Source organism: Haliotis asinina, chromosome 1 (assembly GCF_037392515.1).
Source record: "Haliotis asinina isolate JCU_RB_2024 chromosome 1, JCU_Hal_asi_v2, whole genome shotgun sequence".
In the NCBI taxonomy this organism is placed as follows: domain Eukaryota; kingdom Metazoa; phylum Mollusca; class Gastropoda; order Lepetellida; family Haliotidae; genus Haliotis; species Haliotis asinina.
In genome coordinates, this window is record NC_090280.1 from 49,441,907 (window position 1) to 49,457,907 (window position 16,001).

Sequence of the window (16,001 nt, forward strand, 5' to 3'; positions counted from 1 at the left end):
AGTACAACATGAAGTGTAAGTCTCACTGCAACTGCTTGAAGATTAGTTGTAAGTGGTACATGGCTGTGGATAACATACTGCTTAACAAGGATTGAAGATCCACCAGAGGCCCTATCACCCGATGGTGAGAAATAATGATATGCATCGTACTGACGTAAATGTATCTGTCTGTTTCAGATGGGTTTCCTGCAGACAAAATGATGATGGTGCCAGATCTTGGACTAACAGATGTAACTCATTATAATTAGTCTTCAATCTTCTACAGTTCCATTGTACTATATGTTTGGAAGACATTATCGTTTAGGTGGGTTGATTGGGGATCTACCCCTCACTTTCCTGGAGGGCGACAAGCTATGTGCCCTGTTGTGGATGTTTTCTGACACATCCATGTCTTCGAGTGAACCATATTTATTGAATAAATGTATACGATTTTCTGAACCCTTGGGTGGTCTATCAGTCTTTTTCCCATTACCTGTTCTCGTTTGGACAGTAATTTTAGACTTTGAGTTTGTTTCAGATCGAGTATGTTCTGTAGATTGTGACAATCTCTGTTCTTCACCCTGAACTGTAGATGGCACACGGGCGTTCACATTTGCTTCTGAAGCCTGAGTGGTTTGTTCAGGCGTGACAAGTTTCGGATTATCAGTTTTAATCCAAGTCAGGTCTGTTTGAGTCACACTTGATGAAGTGGATACGTTTTTAGTCATGGTGTCAGAAGGTAATCTGATGACCGATGCATAAGTCGTATTAGATAGTGTTGATTCCACAATCTTTTTAGCATCTGCAAAGCTAACATTTTGAGTGAATTTCACTTTGTTTATTTCCACTTGCTTTTGCCATATTTTACATTCTTTGGAAAAAGATGAATGAGTGCCTGAACAATTTGTGCATTTTTTGACAGTGCTACTGCAGTCTTCCGTTACATGAGACGTTTCACTACAATGGGCACATATCACTGGCTGTGTACAGGTATTAACTCCATGACCATATTTTTGGCATCGAAAACACCTCAGTGGATTTGGGATGTATACTGCAACTGCGATGTTACAATAGCCCACTGTAACAGACTGAGGGAGACTTGGAGATGAGAATGAAAAAAGATATGTGTTTGTGGATATCAGTTCATTGTTTTTCCGGGTAGTAAATCGTTTAACATATGTCACACCTTGACCTTTCATTTCAGACGCAATGTCCAGTTCTGACAAGTCAGCTAACAAACGGTCTCTATCTCTTATGATGCCTTTGCAGGTGTTCAAGGTTCTATGGGCTGTGACTGAGACAGGAATGCCAGCCAATGTTTGCATTGACAATAGGTTGGAGGCCTGCTGTTTTCGATTGCATTCTATCAGTAGAGATCCCGAACGCAAGCGTTTGATGTTCTTAACGTCGCCTGCAATGCCATATATACCCTTAGAAATAATAAAAGGGTTCAACTTCAGTGGAATCTTGTCAACGGTGTCAAGAACAACGAAACGTGGCCAACCTTCTGTTACAGTGGATTCATTCTCTTCATTGTCATTATCAAGTTGACGTTTGGTCTTTTTCGAGGGAGTCTGGTAAGCCATAGTGAGTTTATAATTGTTTCATCATCCGAGCTCCCCACCCCCACACAGTATCACAAGGACAATGCTAAAAACAAGCGGATCTCCAGCTTGCAGCACCAAGGATACCCGAATGATATACTCCAGCAGAAAAAAAGTAAACAATAACTGTTTCATCAGATTGACCCATGAGCCACCGTCTTCTGGGCATGAGACTCTAGGCAAAAATATACATGAATTTGAGGAGATGAAATAGAGTTTAAAAATCTGCCGATCTGTTATCACATATTACTCATAATATTGTGTAAGGGTACATAGTTTTACCACAGTGCTTGGCGTGACCAGACGATTGATAGAATCGTAGCGTCATTTGTGACTAATTATTGTCTAAGATCAAACACTACAGTAAAACGTATGTGTTTTTTTCTTGCGTTTTCGTAAATCGTTCGATCGTCTTTAGTGTTGCCCTTACTCCAGTTATCCTTGTGAATAGACAGATTTATGGTAGAGAAAGTTTGGATTCACAGGCGACGGGAGAAAAAAGTGGAAGCCAAGCAAAAATGCAGTTCCGATTATATCCAGTCGGATGCACGTGAAAGAGATTCGTTTCGCCTTGCACACACGGGTTATCAAAATCGAAACGCTAGGCTGGAGAAGGAAGCGGTACTCACTAGATTCATTTAAACTACATGATTCCATGATATGTCTTCCTGTCATTGTTATATTTTAACATAGGGGTCCATGTGCTGGTTGGAACTGTGTAACACTATGCTGACAAACAATATAGTTATTGAAAACGTAATATTTTGAAAATCATTCTTACATCAAGGGGTGCCATCGTTTGTCTGTACCATCTGCAAGCTGTACAATAAGTTCGTACTGTTACGCTGTAACATCCACATCAGGAGCATGTTTCATTGCTTCAGTATTCACGGTCACTGGGCACCCGAGGCGAGCCACCTGCTCGTGGTGGGTGCTGGGTAACGCCAAGACCTCGCCAACACCCACGTTGTGGACCCGGAGGCATATTTGGTCCACCAACCCATTTGCCGTGGGTTGCGGCCCTGTGTCGGTGGAGGACGGAGTCTGGGGGTTGATCGCTGTGCGAGCCTGTAACTGCGTTTCCTTTGTTCAACAGACCTCTTTGACCCTTACTTCACCTTGACGGGTGGTTGAATGGGCCCGGTTAAACTCAAGCCTGAGTGTTACCTTATGTAATGTAAAACATTGAAAATTATATCCTTGCAAGTCTTGGCGAATTTTTGGACACTTGTAATTTCAAATATACACTTTCATGTTTTGCCTAGAGTCGTATGCCCAGAAGGCGGTGACTTATGGGCCAATCTGGTGGAATGATTTAACTTTATTTTTTTTCTGCTGGAGTATATCATCCGGGTACCCTTGGTGCTACAAGCTGGAGATGCATTCGTTTTAGCATTGTCCTTGTGACCCTCCATGGTGGTTGGAGAGTCCGGATGTTGAACCAGTAAATACTAACCACGGAATACCAAACACCTACCAGAAAGACAAAACGTCCACTTGACATTGATCCTGAGAATACTGACCACAGATCCACTAAACTGATTGACTACTGGCCCCGCTTTATCGTAATTGCGACTCTGGATAAGACAACATTGAAATTGAACCCTTTTGCGGTATCTAAGGGAATACAAGGAATTGCGGGTGAAGTAAAAAACATTCAGGTGCTTTAGCTGTTGAATGTAGTAAACGGCAGCAAGCCACGTACTGATGGCGACTGAATCGTTTGTGAACATCCCTGTGTTGGTCTCAGCACACAGAACCTTGAACACCAGTAAAGGAATAGTGCGAGACCGTGATCGTTTGCTGACGTGACAGAATTCGATATCGCGTCAGAGATGAAGGATCAAGGAGTCACTTATGTTAAGCGATTCACAACCCGTAGAAATAATGAAACCCTTCAAACAAGCACATAACTGTTTTCCTTTTCGTGTCCGATTGCTCCAAAATCAATAAAGGTTGGCTACTGTAACATGAAAGTGGATACTTACATTCCTAATCCTTTAAGATGCTATAAATGCCAAAGATACGGCCATGGTTTCAATACATGTAAATCATTTGTAACATGTGCTCGCTGTAGTGAGAAAACTCACATGATGGATGACTGCAACAGCACTTTCAAAAAATGTACCCATTGTGAAGGAAATCACTCATCTTTCTCCAAGGAGTGTCCCATTTGGAAACAGCTAATGGAAATAAAAATAAAATTTACACAAGACATTAGTTTTGGGCACCCGTGAACGGCCAACTCCTTGTGGTGGGTGCTGGGTAACGCAAAGAGCCGTTCATACCCCCGCGTGGACCCGTGTCAAATAGGGCCATAGCACCCCATTGCTGGTCGCAAGGAGCAACCGAATTGGGCAACCTGTTTGCCGTGGGTTGCGTCCCGTGTCGGTGGAGGACGGTAGTCTGGTGGTTGAGGGCGGTAGGAAGCTGAGCCGTGTTTCTGCTGCTCAACACATCACTTTGGCCCTTAGTTCTCCTAGACGGGTGGTAGAATCGGCCCGATTCTATAAAATCGTCTGGTCGCGCCATGCCCTGTGCATAGCTATTATGTTTTGCACACTTGTCTAATTGGGTATTGGTCATCTTGATTTCTAGTATACAAATGACTGAAACATAAATTTTCCTAGAGTCCTATGCCAGAAGGCGGTGGCTCATGGGCCAATCTGGCATTATTGACCTCCGGGTTCTATTTGTCGTCGGGTAAATGTCTAGGGCGGAACCAGCCTTACTTTTACTCTGTTTGACTATTGTAGATACCTGCGTCTCTTTTGCTGGAGTATAGCATCCCTGTAACCCTGGTGCTTGTAGTTGGTTTCCACTTCGACACCGTCCTTGCTGACACTCCATGGTGGGTGGTGAACAGGGACGTTGAATCATTTTCCTGATCATGGGAGCCTTACAATGCACTGGTTCACGATCGAAAAGTAGTGAGTGAGTGAGACAATATTAAACGTCACATCGGCAATACCTCAGCCATATCGTGACGAGAACATTCAACAGTGAAAAAGACCATATATATAGATTATAAAAACCTGTCAGCGAAGGACAGTAAAAGAACTAGAATATCACAAATGGGATTAAAATTAGCGTGGAAAGTTAATTCTAATCTATTCGGACAAGACAATATAAAAAACAGGCTATAGACTGCCAACAACTGAAGGTAGATCACCACACTAGGGACCATGGGGACTTACAGCACCTTTGCTACCTGCATGGACCCTGGCTGGATTTACATCATCCCCTCAGTTGTTAGCAATTTAGACATATCTAGCCAAAAATTAAAAATACAAATATGCTACGATTAAGAAGAGTGGAAAGTTTAAATTTACTGTGAATTTTTTTACTTACCCTCTCAGGAGGACAATAATTTTACAGTACTTTAACCCCCTTTGAGGGTACAGCCACTAACATTTCTAGTTACTAATCTAAAGTAACGATAATTAAAATAGATTTATTTACAGAACAAATTACTCAAAATTCAACCAAAAATTCAATTTCTTTTAAAAAACCAATGATTAAATGAGAACTAAGTCTGGTAAAAAGATCTTTGATAGTTTTGACATTGAGATATTTATCCCTTGTGATGGAGAATTCGACACAGTCAAGCAGAATATGCTTGACCGTGGCTATCTCATCACAAGGGATACAAAATGGAGGATCCTCACCTTTTAAAAGGTATGAATGAGTATATCTGGTATGGCCAAATACGACATCGTCTCAAAATAACCTCTTCATATCTGGACAGACAGCCCAAGTAGGTGTAACCAATATATGGTTTTATTTCATGTAATTTATTTATACCTACTTGGGTGTCCCACTTCTGTTGCATCAGATCACGGATATAAGTTCTAATGCTCGCTCTATAATCAGGGGATGGAATAAGAAGTGGTGTCACAGATTTGTTGAGTGCTGCCTTAGCAGCAAGATCGGCCATTGTGTTACCAGAAGTGCCAACGTGGCTGAGTAACAAACAAAAGACGTGTCCTATTGGCCAGGAGCAAGTTCTTTATGCAATTCAATAATTTCTATTAAAAGTGGATGTTTGCAAGAAATAGTTTTAATAGCCTGAAGGCAAGGAAGAGAATTCGAATAGATCATATATTGTTTAAGTTTAGGGTGTTTTTGAATATATTTTAGAGCTTTTAATATGGCGTTAGTTTCTGCTGTAAAAATAGAACTATTATCTGGTAATCAAGAAGATATTGTTCTGGATCCAAAAACAGTGGCACAAGCAACTGCGCCACCGTCCTTGGATCCATCTGCAAATAAGGGTTTGTACTTGCTATATTGGTGTTTTAATTGATGATATTCTTGTTTATATTGTAAGTCATTTGTTTCTGATTTTTTAAAATATGTTAATGTTAGCTCGACTTGTGGCCTAACCAATTGCCTAGGAGGAGAAGAAAGAAGACGGAAAGGCGATATACGTTCCAGCTCAATACCGGCATAAGAAATAAATGGTTTAATTCTGTGCCCAAAAGGTGGAACAAGAGAAGCCTTTTTGTTATACAAATCCTCATAAAGGGGATTGAACACACAGTTACAGGCAGGGTTAGATTCATTAGAATATAATTTAGTAATGTATTATAAAGACAGTTTTATCCGACGTTGAGTAAGAGATGGTTCATCGGCCTCAACGTAGAGACTATCAATAGGTGAAGTTCTGAAAGGCCCAAGACAAAGTCGTAAGACTTGATGGTGGAGAGAATCAAGAAGTTTAAGGTTGCTTTTGCAGGCTCCACCATATACGATGGAGCCATAATCAAGTTTTGAACTGACCAGTGATCGATATAGGTGTAAGAGGGTTGCTTGATTCCCTCCCCACTTTGAGTTGGAGTGAGTGAGTTAAAATGTAACGTCACACCGGCAATATTTCAGCCATATCGTGACGGGAACGTAACATTAAAATGGAATATATGAGTATTATAAACGCCTGTCGGCGAAGGACAGTAAAACAACTAGAACATCACAGAAAAGAATGTAAAACTAGTAGCTATGCCTAAAACAATTTATCTATAGAGGACAATACAATATAAAACTGGGCTATAGATTGCTAACAACTGAAGGTAGATCACCATACTAGGGACCATGGGGACTTACAGTACCTTTACTACCTTCATGGACACTAGCTAGATTTACATCATCCCCTCAGCCATCAGTAATTTGGGAAATCTAGCCATACAATAAAAAAAAACCCACTTATACTACGATTAAAACCCTGGAAATTCAGAATTTACTTTGAGTGTTTGTGGACTTACGTACCCTCTCAGGAGGACAATACTTTTACAGTACTTCAACCCCCTTTGAGGATACAGCCACTAACAATTCTCGTTACTAATCTAAACTACAAATTATTAAAATACATATATCTACAGAATCGCAGTGCTCAAATTTCTACCATGAAATCAATTTCCTTTAAAAAACCAATGATTAAATGAGAACAAACAGTTGTAAAAAGATCCTTGATAGTTTTGACATTGAAATACTTATCCCTTGTGATGGAGAATTCAACACAGTCAAGCAGGATATGCTTGACCGTAACTCTCTCATCACAAGGGATACAAAACGGAGGATCCTCACCTTTTAACAGATACTTATGGGTATATCTTGTATGACCAATACGACATCGTCGCATGATTACTTCTTCAAATCTGGACTGACAACCCAAGTGGGTATAACCAATGTAGGGTTTTATTTCATGTAATTTATTGATACCTACTTGGGTGTCCCATTTCCTCTGCATCAGACCAGTTCTAATGTTCGCTTTGTAATCTGAGTATGGAATAAGAAGTGGTGTCACAGATTTGTTGAGTGCTGCCTTGGCAGCAAGATCGGCCATTGCGTTACCGGAAATATCTACGTGGCTGGGTAACCAACAAAAGACGATGTCGTATTGGCCAGTGGCAAGATTATTATACAATTCAATAATTTCAATTAAAAGTGGATGTTTACAACAGAGTCGGAATTGATTATATATTGCTTACGTCTAGGGTGTCTTTGAATATATTTAAGAGCCGTTAGTATGGCGTTAGCTTCAGCTGTAAAAATAGAACTATTATCTGGTAATCGAGAAGATATTGTTCTGGATCCAATGACAGTGGCACAAGCCACAGCGCCACCGCCCTTGGACCCATCTGTAAATAAGGGTTTATAATTGCTATATTTATGTTTCAGTTGATTATATTCTTGTTTATAATGAAATTTATTCGTTTCCGATTTTTTAAAAGTCGTTAATGTTAGGTCAACTTGTGGCCTGCCAAGGAGGAGAAGAAAGAAGACGTGAAGGAGCTATATTTTCCAGCTCAATGCTGGCAGCAGAAATAAGTGGCTTTATTCTTAAACCAAGAGGCGGAACAAGAGAAGACTTCTTATTGTATAAATCATCATACAGAGGATTGAAAACACTTTCTATGCAGGGTTTGACTCATTTGAATATAGTTTTGCTACATACTGTAAAACTAATTTTATACGTCGCTGCTCAAGAGATGGTTCATCAGTCTCGACATAGAGGCTGTCAACAGGTAAAGTTCTAAAGGAGCCAAGACAAAGTCTTAGACCTTGATGATGGACTGAATCTAATAGTTGTAAGTTGCTTTTGCAGGCTCCACCATAGACAATGGAGCCATAGTCAAGTTTTGAACGCATGAGAGATCGATATAGATGGAGAAGGGTAGCTTCCCCTCCCCATTTAGAATTTGAAACCACTTTCAACAAGTCAAGTGCTTTCAGGCATTTAGTTTTAAGTGGTTTAATATGTGGTAAAAACGTTAAATGTGAATCAAAGATAAGACCCAAGAACTTAGCTTCCTTCAGAACTTTAATGGTCATCCCATGTAGAGATAGTTCAGGGTCTTTATGTGGTTTATATTTACGACAAAAATGTATGCAGTTAGTTTTCGATTTGGAAAATTTAAGGCCGTTTTCAAGACACCATTTATTAATCTTGTTTAAACACAACTGCAATTGCCGTTCAATGGTATGCATATTTTTACCACGACAAGAAATATTAAAATCATCCACAAGTAACGATCCATCAATTGAATCGTTTAAAACTTTAGATAAACTGTTGAACATGATGCTAAAAAGAGTGACAGACAAAATACTGCCTTGTGGAACACTCTGATCCTGATTGTAATGATCAGACAGGGTAGAACCCACACGTACCTGAAATTGTCTGTTATTTAAAAACCTGGCTATAAATTGAGGTAAACGAAATCGCAAACCGAAGTCATGTAAATCTCGTAAAATGCCATATTTCCAAGTTGTGTCATATGCTTTTTCAAGATCAAAAAAGAAAGACACAGCGTGTTGTTTGTTAATTAGTCCGTTTTTTTACAAATGATTCCAAACTCACTAAGTAATCGACAGTACTTCTGTTTTTCCGGAAACCACATTGGATATCTGTTATAAGGTTCTTAGTTTCCAAATACCAAACAAGTCGATTATTTATCATGCGTTCCATGGTCTTGCAAACACAGCTTGTCAATGAAATCGGACGATAATTTTACAGATCCGTATGATCACCATAGGTTTAGGTATTGGTACTACTATAGCATCACGCCATGAAGAAGGAAATTTCCCGGTAGTCCAAATACCATCAAAAATATTTAGGAGAGTTTCCAGACAGGATTCTGGTAAATGTTTCAGGAGTTGGTAATGTATGTTATCAGCTCCTGTAGCAGTGTCGTGAGCTTGATCAAGAGCAGTATGGAGCTGATGAATAGAAAACGTTTCATTATAATCTTCCCCGTTATCAGAATTGAAATTAATAGTTTTGTTTTCTTCTTGTTTTTGATATTGCTGGAATTTTGGTACATAATGTGAAGAGGAAGAGTGTTTAGCAAGGGTTTCACCTAGTTTATTAGCAATATCTGATTTATCAGAAAGCAATTGATCTCCATGTTTAAGATGATGGACAGTAGATTTAGTACCTTTACCTTTGATTTTCTGGACCATGTTCCATACCTTGGACATGGGTGTCCGAGAATTTATTTTGGATACATAATTTTGCCAAGATTGGCGTTTGTTCTGTTTAAAAGTACGCCGTGCTTTAGCATTTAAAATCTTAAATTTATTGAAATTATGCACCATAGGATGGCGACGGAAATAATGTTCTGCTTTTTTCCTTGCCTTCCTAGCTTGTTTGCAGTCATCGTTGAACCATGGTTTTCTTATGTGTGGAACTACAGACACTTTGGTATACACTCATCAGCAATGGAGTTAAGTTCTTCAGAAAAGCATTTAATAGCATCGGGAACGTCAATAAAACGTTCAGGTTTAAGTTTTTCAGAACACAGTGTTTCATATAAAGCCCAGTTAGCCTTTTTAAAATTCCGCCTTGATGATGGAGGAACATCAGATGGAGTAACAGCTTTTAATATAGTAGGAAAATGGTCACTTCCACAGAGATCATCGTGGACTGACCATTCGAATTCATTAAGTAGTTCTGAATTTGTGAGTGACAAGTCGAGAGCAGAATAAGTCCCTGTACCAGGGTGTAAATATGTGTTGGAACCATCATTATAAATACATAAATCATTGTCAGAACAACAATTTACCTTTAGTGTTTGTATTTACACTACCCCAGAGTGGGTTGTGCCCATTTAAATCTCCCATTATAATACAGGGCTTCGGGAGTTGGTCATATAGAACTTGAAGATCAGTTTTAGTGAACGTCGAAGACGGCGAAATATAAAGAGAGCATAGCGTAAACGCTACATGTAAAGTAATTCTCACTGCAACAGCCTGCATATTAGTATTAAGTGAAACAGGGCTTTGAATAACGTTTTGTTTGACTAGAATGGATGATCCGCCAGTGGCCCTATCTGCAAGTTGGAGACCCACTTGTATTTAGCATTGTCCTTGTGATACTCCGTGGTGGGTGGGGAGCTCGGATGATGAACCATATAACCAACAAACATGGAATACCAAACCCCTTCCAAAAAAACAAAACGTCCACTGGATAATGAAGATGAGCAAAGACCATTAAAATCTGTAGAACATTGGCCACGATTTTTAGTGCTTGAGACAGTTGACAAAACACCTCTCAAACTTAACCCTTTTGCCATATCTAAGGGTATTCAAGGCATAGCTGGTGAAGTTAAAAACGTCCGAAGATTACGATCAGGTTCTTTGCTGAGAGAATGCAACAGGAAACAGCAATCAACCAACCTAATGTCAACAGTTTCATTTGTCGGCGTTCCTGTTTTAGTTACAGCACATAGAACGCTCAATACCAGTAAAGGAATTGTACGAGACAGGGATCAGTTGTTTACTGATATGACGGAAGCTGACATAGCGTTTGAGATGAGAAATCAAGACGTTATGTTTGTTAAACGGTTCTCAACACGAAAGAACTCACAAACACAACCAACCAACACGTACCTTTTTTCATTTTCAACGCCGACTGCTCCGACATCAATCAAAGCAGGTTACAGCAATATCAAAGTTGACACCTTTACTCCAAACCCATTAACTCATTAAGGCCGAGAGCCGCATATATGCGGCAAATTAATTAGCTTTTTTTACAGCGAGAGCCGCGTATTGGGGGTAATAAAAAGCACCTCTTATTCAGCGAGAGCCGGATATTGGGGGTTATGAAAAGCACCTCTCATTCAGCGAGAGCCGCGTATTGGGGGTTTTACATTATAAATTCGTACTGTACCTATAATTTCAATAAGTGATCAAAGATTAGCCTTTCTTACCAGAGAGGTTCTGTGTTAATCAGAAGAACTATTAATGCGTTTTTATAACAATTGCTTGCAATGTCGGGGGCTTATACAAGCAAATGAACACATGTCTGCGAGAAAAGGGATTATGAGATGTTGTTACAGGAGGTACGTGTTTGGTACTCGTCATTGGGAGTGAATACTAAGATACTATGTTTGCACATTGATTGAATTAACGGTGACAAGGTTACAAAACCCTCTTCTAAATTATATCATTCATTCATTCGTTGTAATAGTTCATATAATGAATCGTAGACATAAATAGCAATACTGTGTTACACTCATGTTCGTGTAGATTTGAAATAAACCAAGTTACTAATTTAGACCTAATTCATTTGCGACTATTGATTTTTAAAGTTGACAATAATACATAATCGAATATGAAGTGATAACTCTTGCATCTACTCATAGTATACATACATAGTACACATAAACCATACAAAGTTAACTGGGGTATTTTGTTCAAGCTGTTTTATGCTTATTTGAAATGTGATTTTTCAATGCAATTTACATAAGCATCGTGTAAGAAACGTTTGTATTTGATCTCTGTAATTATCTTATCCTGTGTACTGATCACGTGTATCAGATCCATCGTCAATAAAAGGAGGAGAATATATCAGTTACAGAATTGATGCACACTAAACATATGAACACCTCTTTCAACCTCAAAATAACAGCCTCTGGTCCAATGCATGTCCAGGTCAACTTTTGTCCCGTGACGAGTGTAAAACAAACTTATGCGCTGTTACATCATTGGTTAACCTGTTTTGTGGAGTCACGCCCATTGCCAATCCCCTGAACTTCGTTTGCTTTCAAAACAAATATAAGTGTGCCCATCTTCATAAATATTTGGGGAGATTCAACTACAAGTGTATACATCACAATAAATCAGTATCATGTTACTTTTTTAAATTATATAATACATGTACTTGAATTATGATATTTATTCGTAACAATGTACAGATTATATTGAAATGTTCAGCAAGCCATTATGTTTGATGTAATAGTAGTGTGCGCAAAATGTATACGCAAATAAATACTATCTCTACTCAATGATTGGATTGGGTTATCCGGGGTAAAAATAATCGGATTGTAGCGCTCTGGGCGCTTCGAAAAAAAGGTAAACTCGTCAAAGTGCTTGTTAGTCCTACGTGTACATTTCACGCATCCTTACGATTATGTATGTTCACGATACACAAAGTTTTTCATGATAGCTAGAGTTGATAAAGCCGAAATCTAGCATATCGATTGGTCAGTGATCTAACCAATAGTCTGTCTGTATCCAAGCTGTCAAGTGACCGACCGTACTCTTCAGAAATTTAGCCCACGCCCCATCACCTGTCATTTCCAATGTGACAGGTATCTCATGATACGATTGGTCATAGATAAAAAATCAGGAACTATATTGAACAGTTAAGATACAAAACGTCCTATTCGGGAACTCTGATGACGCCCATCCCATGACCCTTTGTCTTGTGTGTGTGCAAGGAATAGCATTATATAATATGTATGCATGTATGTTTGTATATTTTCTGCGTTAAATCTAGATGAACCAAAGCGACAAACTGAATCTATTATATGTAAGTCACAGTCTAGCTTATTAGTACTTTCCTTAAAATATCCAGTATACACTAGTAATGTATCAGCGAAAACGCTTCTTTCATAGATTATTATGCATGTGCGTAAATTCGTCTTTACTGCCATTGACATAGATGTTTTGAACAATTTAATCTCTCACAATGATATGAGAGGGGCATCATTTGGTTTAAGTATGTCTTACATACAATGAAACGGACTGGCAAACGTCGAGACATCAAATGCAGATGTTCAAGGTGTGATGTGTTTTTGTGCGTTGACTGTTTTGAGGCCTACCATAAAGACTTGTTCCAAGGACGATAACGCTTTATGCACTAGTTGTGTTGTACAAATTGTGTTGTACCGTATACCATTCTTGTCAGTTGTAGGGCACAATGTGTGAAGCCCGTGCGATACTGCTGGAATATAGCTAAAATCGCCGTAAAACTAAATTCACTCATTCTCTTCAATTTCAGTCGTTATTCTTTTACATTTCCAAAATACTAAGACATGTGTGTTCGCCATTTGAGAGCGAATACACTCAGCATAGTGTCAGTCTACTCCCATATGACTTATGTGTTTCTTTCATACATCATTACAGTAACTGATGGTATGTTTACAATACACAAATTGTTGCATGATAGTTGATACAGCCGAAACACAACATAGCCATTGGTCAACGATAAAGCCAATAATCAATCTGTACCCTATCACTTTGAGTGTCCAAACGTGCTCTTCAGAAATTTAGGTCACGCCCCATCACCTTGCCCTTCCTATGTGACAGGTTCTCACGATACGATTGGTCAGAGTATCAGCCAATACAATGAGTAACTGAGATATAACGCGTTACATTCAGGATATTTTATCCCATCACATGACGGGAAGCTTTGCTTACCATCGAGTAATGATAAATGTATCATGCAGTATGTATGTGTATGATTGGTGATATATGTTTGCAGCGTTAAGTTAAGATGAACAAAGTGACAAACTATACATTTCTCTATGCTCCATGTTACTTACACACCTATTGATACTTTCCTTGAAATAGTAAGAACGAGCAATGTATTGGCAAAAAAAACTCTTTTTAAACTCTATTATAAATAATATATTATTATACAGTCCATACGATGAGAGAGACAGGAGGAATTTGTATATTTGTTCACCTCGTACGTACAAAGACCGCGTAGGTGTTGATAAAAATACAGCACACACTGGCAAAGGGGTATGAGAGACACAGGTAATAAATTACATGAAATGCTGTAATATATGTATTCACATCGGCCTCTTTCCTATTTACATTTTTACGACACAATTAAATAATCAGTACTTGTTTGTGAGACTAGACAGTTTCCTGTCATATCCGAGACCTGCCAGGGAAATCAGGCATGATTAGCACTAATTAGCCTCGTCGCAGCAATCAGGCAGTCAGCGAGGGGTGCCAGGTGTTGGGCAGTGGAGCGGCTCCAGGGCTTAATGAGTTAAGGTGTTTCAAATGTCAAAGATTTGGCCATGGCGTCAATACATGCACAAGATCTGTCACATGTGCTCATTGCGGTGAACAAACTCATCCAACGGAAGACTGTGACAATGATGCTAAAAAATGTACCAACTGTTCAGGGAGTCACCCGTCATACTCTAAAGACTGTCCTGCCTGGAAACACCACATGAAAATAAATAGAATTAAATTTTCCAGAAACATCAGTTTTTCTGAAGCAAAGAAACTTGTTCAGTCTGAGGAAGGCACGGAAACTTATGCGTCTGTCCTCCAGACAACCCCTGAAATAACAACCAAAGTCACAACATTATCTGTTGACTGCCAGACAGACTTGACGTAGTTGAACTCTGATTCTCAAGGTCAATCATCATCTCTCACTCAGAAGAAGTCTCAAGCACAAAAAACACAAATATCTCAAAGAAATATGAAACAAAGCAAATCAAGAACTGAATCTTCGAAAGGACAAAGTGGCAGGATTTCAAAGGGGTCAGATAATTCGATCCAACTATTTAATAGGTTTGGATCTCTTGAAAGAATGGATGTGGCTGAAACCATCCAGCCACGGGCGCAAAGCGTATTGCCCTCTAAAAAGGTTCGGGGTAGATCCCCAGCCATACCTCCCAAAAGATAGATTCTCCAAAAAATATTATACAGTGGAATTGCCGAGGACTGAAGGCCAACTTTAACGACTTACTGCTATTGGTCCAGGACATTAGTCCATCAGCATTCTGTCTTCAAGAAACATATTTAAAGCAGACAGATAATTTCAGCCTGCGTCACTTCAATGCATATCATTCTTTTTCTCCTCCGGGTGATAGGGCCACGGGAGGATCATCCATCCTTGTGAGACATAATGTACTCCAAAGCCCTGTTATCCTTAAAACTAATCTTCAAGCTGTTGCAGTACGACTTACTTTGCATGTTACTTTTACTCTCTGCTCGCTATATATTCCACCATCTTCAGCTCTTCAGCAGGCTGATATTCAAACCCTTTACAATCAACTCCCGAAACCCTGTATTATTATGGGTGATTTTAATGGCCACAACCCACTCTGGGGTGGTACAACTGTTAATACTAAAGTGAAAGTACTGGAGGAGTTTATTACAAACAATGGTTTATGCATATATAATGATTGTTCAAATACATATTTACACCCTGGCACAGGAACCTATTCAGCTCTTGATTTGTCACTTGCTGATTCTGGTCTATTGAGTGAGTTTGAATGGTCAGTCCACGACGACCTTTGTGGAAGTGACCATTTCCCAACAATCTTAAAACCCCTGAACCCATCTGATGTCCCTCCATCATCTAGATGGAATTTTAAAAAGGCCAACTGGAGTTTATATGAAACTCTCTGCATTTACTAACTTAAACCTGAACTTTTCATTGATGTTCCTGATGCTATTAAATGTTTTTTTCTGATAATCTGATCGACATAGCTGATCAGTGTATCCCAAAGTCCTCAGTAACTCCGCACATACGAAAATCATGGTTTAATGTTGAATGCAAACAGGCTCGCAAGGCACGGGAAAAAGCTGAACATTATTTCCGTCGTCATCCTATGGTCCATAACTGGAACAAATGTAAAATCTTAAACGCTAAAGCACGGCGTACTT